The sequence below is a fragment of the Pocillopora damicornis genome, chromosome 12, assembly GCF_964200805.1.
Source record: "Pocillopora damicornis chromosome 12, jaPocDami1.2, whole genome shotgun sequence".
In the NCBI taxonomy this organism is placed as follows: domain Eukaryota; kingdom Metazoa; phylum Cnidaria; class Anthozoa; order Scleractinia; family Pocilloporidae; genus Pocillopora; species Pocillopora damicornis.
In genome coordinates this window covers 13,125,492-13,133,844 of record NC_142681.1, presented here as the reverse complement: position 1 = coordinate 13,133,844, position 8,353 = coordinate 13,125,492, and the positions used below count along the sequence as shown (strand labels likewise).

At 38.2% G+C, this 8,353-nt stretch overlaps 1 protein-coding gene, 1 long non-coding RNA gene and 1 pseudogene across 2 annotated transcripts in view; 2 read left to right on the top strand and 1 right to left on the bottom strand.

Moving 5' to 3' along the window:
- The first annotated feature begins 502 nt into the window (after positions 1–502).
- LOC149036554 (uncharacterized) lies at positions 503–4,142 on the top strand. Its single transcript, XR_016181683.1, has 5 exons — positions 503–2,422; positions 2,526–2,604; positions 2,787–2,837; positions 3,338–3,378; positions 3,624–4,142. It is a non-coding gene; the product is annotated as an uncharacterized LOC149036554 (long non-coding RNA).
- A 1,139-nt stretch (positions 4,143–5,281) lies between these two features.
- On the top strand, positions 5,282–6,898 carry LOC149036553 (uncharacterized; annotated as a pseudogene).
- An 857-nt stretch (positions 6,899–7,755) lies between these two features.
- The window catches only part of LOC113685666 (uncharacterized), a gene marked incomplete in the record, with an annotated part of 1,392 nt that continues 794 nt past the window's right edge, over positions 7,756–8,353 (bottom strand). Inside the window, 1 exon segment of the mRNA XM_089189416.1 lies at positions 7,756–8,323.

Here is an 8,353-nt window from a genome sequence, read left to right as displayed (position 1 = left end):
GATGTCACTTTTTTACCTATGTATTTTCTACCCTTCTTTAACTTCATGCGCTTGCTGTTTATCGGAATAGTAATTAATTGCTTATCTGTTTAAGTTGTCAAATTTTCCACGTTTCGCATGATTCAATTCCGATCTCTCCAGATTCACCGTAGAAGGAAATATCTCAGTCAGAAAACAACTGGTTTCCTTGGTTTCCCATCCTGTTATCACTGAAAACTTTCCACAATATTCTCTTCGAATATTTTTTTTTTCTCTAGTTGCTGCTTCCTGTTCTCTGTTATCGCACTTAGCTTGTTTTGAAGCCAAAACAAATGTAAAATACAAAATATACCACCGACAGATATTGGCTACGTAAGTAACTAGAGAAAAGGCTGTAAAACGGACAATTAAGAAAATGCACGGTCCTTGAAGGCAGCTGTTCCTCAGTGAAGGCGAGGCTGATCTTTGGCGAGGAAAATGGCTGTTGTACAGTTCTGTATTTTAGCGCCGTTTGTGGCTTCCAAAAAAATTAGCAGTATGTATAACATGTACCCCAACATGATCATGCTCGATGACAAAGGAAATTACAATGTTTCCTACAACTACAATGAGTCCGCGGACACACTGGAGTTTATGGTGCACGTAAGAACCACAGTTTAGGTTGGTTTCGGTATTGCTGAAGTAGCATCAAATAATATGAGTTACTATGATGTGGCAATAGGAGGAGTAACAGATGACGGAACAAGCTATCTGCAGGTAGGTCGGAATGACAAATCTTTTAGATTTTGTTTGTTAGATAGTCTGTGGAAAACCATTACATCAACTCTTGAAATTCTTGCAAATGAGCCTAGTTATTTTGAAGTATAATATACAGATTTGGCTAAGCCTTAAAGCGGGGGTCAGGGTATTTTTTTCCCGGCACGTCCTGTCAACAAAATTAAGCCCCTTTTGTTGACAAAGCGCGTATTTTAATGGATTTTAATCCGCAACGTCCCCGTCTTCCTGTAGGGAACTGATTCTATCGTAGACGCTGTAGGGTTGCATTTTAAAGTCAATACGCAAAATTTGGGGGCCTCCAACATTTTCGAAAACAGGAACGAAAATTTTGGAAACCGTTAAAAAGTTTTCCCGACAATATCCAACCAGATAGTGCCAGGACACGTTTAATATTGGGGCGTGTATGGGCAAGTATGTGAAATTGTAGTCTCCACCTCTCAAAACACTGCTAGTTCTTATAACGCAGGACAAATGCACATCATATTATATCTCAAATAATTGGTATCCATAAACGCAGAAGGCGCTCAGAAACTTACTAAGCAACCAGATTAAACGAGGCACTACTTGTAAAAACAGCAATAAACGTGGAAAATAAGACCCCGAATTTGAAAGAGGCGATGTTGCTCTCTAACAATTGCCAGCTTGGATGTCGCGCCAGATGAAGGAAATGCCGGGCAGCATCTATTTTCCTGCCATCTCTCATTGTGATTTAAGGTGAGTGGTGCACTCAAACGCTCTCGTTCCATACAGTTATTTGGAACTGAATTAACTGCAAGACATAGTGATAGCAAAGGCATGAATTTGGGTTGTTATTATTACTTCCATCGTAATTTACTTACTGTAATAAAATTGGAATAAACAATCATGTAGAAATTATGGCATTTGTTTTTTCAGATGTCAGATCAGTTTACTTTGCGACACAAATCATTCTTGAAAATCTAACTGGAGGTTCAAAACGGCCATTTCAAATGAATACTCACACATACTCTTGAATAATCTTTGGCAAGGGACTTAACAGTTTACTTAGAGTCACTTTATTAAGACTTTTATAGCTGCAGGTTACTAACAAACTTATTTACACAATTAAAATGGAAACATTTCAATTTATTCCCACGCATAGTCTTCATTTAAACCAAGAAGGTGAGTGCTAGTTTTACAACAGAATGTTAACTTACTTCAACCACAATTGTGAAACTAGATTAAGATTTAAATGTTCGTAAAATTACATATGCATAATAAATAATGCATTATTCAATTATGCAATAAATATATTCCGCAACCACATGAAAAAAACATAATTTAGATGGTCAATTTTAAAAAAATTTTTTCCACAACACAATTACATAAGTTTACTGTTTATACCAAAGATGGTGAAGATCTACACAAAGAACCACCTCCTTGAGGTGGAGATTTGAGTAAGTGTAGACTGGAAAATAGTATTTCCTTTTCTTCCATGTTGCTATGATTCCACAAAATGTCATGCATCTGTAAACAATATATAGTCTATCCTCTCTTTGAGAAGTTGGAAAAGTGACATCACAGCCTCTTTAAAAGTTGTGTTAGGTTAGCTCACTGTTTTCCTTTACCATTATTTAAATAAAATACCTCTTCTTCAAATTGACAACAGATGATGACGATCTACCAGCCCCTGCCGGCAGTGATTTAGGTAAGTTTCCACTGTAAGGCAATATTTTCTTTTCTTCTATAGTGCTATGATTCCACAACATGTCATGCACTTGTAAACAGTCAATAGTCTTTCCTCTTTCTAGGAAGTTGGAGAAGTGACACCATAGCCTCCTTGAAATACAACTTTCCTGTTAAAGTCTAAGCAATAAGAAATGATGTCTGGTTAGTAAACTGTTTTTCCTTTGACCATTTCCAGTAAAGTAGAAGTTCATAATTTTGCAATGTTATCATCACTTGGTTCAATATTGTCACTTCAGAGAAACCTTTTCTAATACAATTATAGAACTCGTGCAGTATTTTTAATAAACTTGTTCAAACCAAGTATTGTTTTTTTCATAAAATAGATGTGGACAAGAAAAATAATAAAAAAGAGAAGGTGTGGAAGAAGTGGAATGGTAAAGTAAAGTAAATATTAACCTAACAACAACTGACATTACAATAAACTAGGCTAACATTTGTTTTAGATGTCATTTTCCACAGTATTCAGAAAAACTTACATTTGTCAGGCTTATGCAAAAAGAAATTGAATTTTAGAAACAATATAGGACCCAAGAGATATTTTTCAATCTGCAACAAACAGAGATTATTCCATGGAAAGTCTGCGCAAATGAGTTTTATTGCATCAAAAAAATAAATAAATAAATAAATGTGTGAGCACAGTGAGCTTGTGAGTTTTTTGATCAACGCAACAAGTGGATAAAAATTGTTTTAAGCGCTTTCCATGTTATGATGTTTTCGTTTCATACATACTAGGCTTATTTCTTACTGTTTAACAGAGATTGGAAGCTAATTAACGACTGTGAAAACACATCTTTCGTTCAATTAGAGCCACAAATGAAAGTATTTAACAGTGTAAATCCCTATTTTTACTAAAATAAATTCCATTTATCAACAGTTCTCAAATAGAAGATTAAATAATTTCTCAGAGATTTGAAGGTGAGAAAAAAGAAGTTGATACCATATGATAATTTTTAACTGTTTCAATACATACACATATACAAAGACTATTTCATTTCCAGTTATGACAAAAGCTGCAGTATGCAGACATTGTAGGAAAGATAAGAATCTATGATGATACAAATAGGGATTTTAGGGTAATAGGGTTACTTATTTAGATCTTGTGAGTATAGTTGTCTTATCACACCTTTTAATTGGTTTCGTGCTTTTTTTTTCTCTCAAAGGAATAAAATAATGTTTTAACTGCAGAGAGAGGGGCAGTCCCATAAATCTTTCACCTAGAAGGACTTAACCCTGGATAAATTTGAAAAGAATTGAGAACCATCAACCATTGTACACATGTTTAGTAATAATGCCCATCATGGACATTCCACCACATAGGCAGCGCCGCTGACTCGTAGGGTAACGTGTGTATTACATTGTACTGTCCAACAGCACCCCTCAAAACGGCTATCTCAGGTTTTCCACAATAACTTTGATGAGTAGCAAAATCACGTTCTCTATTGAATTATTTAAAAAACCTTAGATAGTGAAAATATGGAACGATTACTAAGACAGTTCCAAGAATTAACAAGCAAATAAGTATCAAAGGCAAATTACTTAAATAAGAATTTTTTTTCATCGTGGTTAACAGTCTTTATTAATACGCGTTAGTGGCAAAATAAAAAACGGAAAGTGAGAAAGGCTAACTGACTAAAGAAACGAGTGAGTAACTTTCGTGCGACTCCCCGCTGACCAAACTGCAAACAACTTTGTACTTACCTCATCTGAATGAGTTAAAGTCGGTCATTAAGACTTGAAAGAAAAACTCCACTGCAATCTGGAATCTGATCAAGGCTTCTTTCAAAGTTGTTGTTATGAAGCGTGGGACGGAAAGATGAGAATCGTGAAAAATGTCTTCAACGGAAGCCCAAACACAGGCCGTTTCCGAGACCACGTGATGTACCTCAAAGGTTTCAATATGATGGAAGTTGTAAGTAATTACGTAAGAGGCTGGCCAGCGGATTATTCAGGCGGCATTAAAGCTCGAAATAGAAAAAATCTATTGGTTGCCCGCAGTTACCTCGACGACACAGGTATTTTTTTGTATACTCACAGAACAATCAACCCATGTCTCTATAATGGTTTGAAGAACGTTGTCATCTACAGAAATCACATTGTGCAACGAACCAATCCTGGTCATCTCACAAGTGGTATTTACTATTACGAGCCCCATGATATTGGGATAGATTGGAACATCACTTACTCCGCTAATGTATTTGAGATCGTATGTATCTGGCTGACCAATGGCGATCTTTCTCAACATCACGTGCTCCAAGACAACGTCTATTATGGTAGCAAATGCCTGTGAAGCTGTATGCTGACGACAGTACTCCATTGCATGAAACAAAGAAAAACAACGATAGTATTACAAATTAATACAACTATCCGCTGTACAAGCTAAACATTCCCCCTTATTAGACGGTGCTAACTAACATTTATTGTTATTTGATTATCGAACTTTATTTGCATTGGTGATCGAAGAATCCTTTAAGGATCACAGCGCTCCAGAAGGATTGGAGCGAGTGATGAAAGAATCAGTTATTTCTAATTATAATCAAAGCGTTCTTAGATAAAAAGATGGAACCACTGTAAGTTGGGAACTTGCACGAGAGATATTTTTGCCTGGATGCCAAGAAGTTGCGACTTTGCGATCGTCGGTTAAAGGCATACGCTTTGATACTCGCGCCGTCTAACCTTCAAGCATTAAAACTTATGCCAAAATGCCTTCTGCAGCTGATTGAATGACTGATTGGCTAATTGATGAATTTATTTATTTACGGAAAAAAAGTTCCTTCAACTTGATTTATAAGGGACCGGTCATTATTTATCGCCTGGGGGGGGTCGGAGTATTTAGGGGGGGATCACATGGTTTTTTGAAGACCTTTAGGGGGGATCAGCCGTAATTGACAAGCATAATGGGGGGGATCAGACACAGAAATGTCAGAGCACAATAGGGCTCTGTTTGCTAGTCAGATAATACCAGTCACGAAACGCATTTTAGATGCCATTGATGATCTGTTTAAAGAGGAAGTCGATTCCATGGAAAAAGATGCGAGAAAGGACAGGATTTTAAGGGTAACCAGTTCATGTAAACATGGTCTTGAAGTTCTCGGAGATCTCTGCCTTCCACCTGTAAAGCCACGATGGGCTGACCTTACAGATGCTGGTCGTGGGAGTTTCCAACTACGAAGTTAGATTTCGAGACGCCGAGTTAGCAAGGGTTCACAATTCCGATTATAGAGTGCGATGTCATCGTTCGAGGGGCGACAGCGGGCAAGGTGAAGCCGAAAGGACAAACTCGGCAATTTCTGATGCTCTTGTGGATGGCGCAACTCTAGAGTGGGAAAAATATAGGAGATTTGAGGATCTTTCAGAAGAGGAAATCAAACAACTGTCTCTCCAGTCATACGAAGAGTACGAAAAGAAACGGATGGAGAAAAATGCCTGGTATGTCTGTAGTCAGGTAGCCGAGAGAATTGATGATGCCCCTGTCCTTAAAGATTACATCAAGAGCAAAGTAAGCGAGTCCCCTGATGAATTATTCTTTTTCAATTCTGTTTACCTCGACAACTATCGGGGTGCATCAGAACGAAACAAAGAGCAAGCGCCCGGTGCAGCATACTTCCGAAAGATCGAATCGTTTATGGAAGACCACTATATTCGTGGAGAACTTTTTATGGAATTCTGTCGTGATGCCTGTAAAGAGTCAAGAGAAGAAAGTTCCAATCTCTGTTCCTGGTGTTCTAACAATAGATGGGTCGGTCCAGAAACGGAAAGAATTCCGCAACCTGTACCAGATTCAAACAATCCTGGACATTTCATGGATATCTATCAGACGGAATCGACGGGCAGGACACCAGATGATTACCTTCCAAGAAAATGTATTAAAGATCTGTACGAGGAACATTCTGACAGTATCAGAAACGATCAGGATACCATGAAGAGCTTCTGCTCAAAATATAATGTGGAAGAGAAGCAAGTCATTGCATATGTTAATCATTTGAAGGATATTGAGATCCGAAAGGACATCAGAACAAGAGCAGCTCAGGAGCGAAGAAGGCAAGAGGCCGAACGAACGTACAAGGACTTTCAATGGGATAACCTCATCGAGGGTGGCAAAGTTGAAAAGTTGCGGGTAAGAGAACTAGACCTGTATCTCAACAAGCATGGTTTGACGACTGTGGGTCGGAAACTTGACAAAGTGAAGGCCATTCGATGTCACTATTACCGACAGAATAAAGAGACTGTGATAACAGAAGAACTGTCGAGTGATGAAGATGACGTGGAATCCGAGGATGAAGAATCCGAAAGTGGAGAGGCAGAGAGCGACGATGACTATGTTTTCGTGGATTTGGATGAACAGACTGAGATTGGCACTTCCTCGACAATTCAGTTCGTATCTGACGAGCAAATATTTACTGTTGTGGTTCAAGGTCCATGAGACGTAAGTACCACTATTAAAATATCACTTGCATATTCAAAAAGTTATTTGGCGGTGGCTGGGAGAAAGGGGGGGGGGGGGGGGATCATGAAACTTTCCACTACCGATAAGGGGGGATCTCTAAAAAACTAGATACTCTACGGGGGGATCAGGTAAATGCTCCGATGTGACAACAAAAATACTCCGACCCCCCCCCCCCCGGCGATAAATAATGACCGGTCCCTAAGTAAAATATCTAATTCTGCTTGGCTAATCTATCAAATAAAACAAGATAAAGCCTGCCATATACTAAGGCTGCTATTCTAGGATGGCGCGTCTCATTCGAAGCTGGGATGAAATTGTCTGTGTTTGAGTTCATTTAAGGAAGCTGCAGAACTCAGATCTTGGGATAGGCTGTTATACACCTTTGCATCTACGTAAGGGATATTCGTGTGGAGCTTTGCACGTCATCATAGATATAGCTACCAGCCTTTGATGACTTGATAATTAACACGACAGAAGTCAAAATTTGATTGGATTAAACTATTGTACACATCTAATATACGGCTGTAAATATATGAAAGTCATATATTTGAACTGCGGATAAAGACGTCAGTGAATATGAAAGTGATCTTCGCGGTAAAAAACAATACTTGAGCAGTAGTGAAAATAAGGCCTGAGTCTCGTTCAGGCCTTAATTTTTTTTAGGCCTTATTTTCACTACTGCTCAAGTAGTGTTCATTACTGCGAAGATCACCTTCATATTCACATCTAATATTACATCAGAAGGAATATGATTGAGAAGGGAATTGAGATGGGAATTTTGAGCCTGGTTACCAAGCTGAGACTTACGGCAACGATGGCAACAGGTAAGTTCGCCTCCATCGCGTTAATTGTAGTTTGATGTTTGAAGTTTATTAATTTATAAATACATGGCAGTTCGAAAACTAAATTGCGTATTTACACAACAAAAATTAAACTACATAAATCTAATCATTAACTAATCTATCTTAAATAAAAGGATGAAAAAAAAAATTAAAAAATTAAAAAAAAAAGCCCGCATGAGATAAGGTGCCAAGAAAATTATCATAGGTTCGCTCCCTGACTTAAAACCGGTTTGCCATCACCTGAACCAGTTCGCCAACCTTCCTTGGGTCGAATTGATGTTTGTTATGCTTTCTTATTTTTCACTTAGGTCACATCATTTCTTTTGGCACTTACCAAAGCTCGAACGAGATGCGACTTTCCAACTAAATTCAATTTATACCCTGGTTTACCGAGATCAAGGACGCAAAAGCCGAGATCCCCACGAACATATCAAAATTTTTATAGAATGAACGATCGAGTGAAACTCGGAACCCGAGGCTTTCCGTTTGTTTTAGTTACGTGAAGAGTCCTTAAGGTAGGCGTCAGTGCTTTCCGGTCATCTAAGGTCTTGCGACCTCTGAGGTAAAAGTTTTCTGAATAATGTATGCTAATGGTGCAAAATTA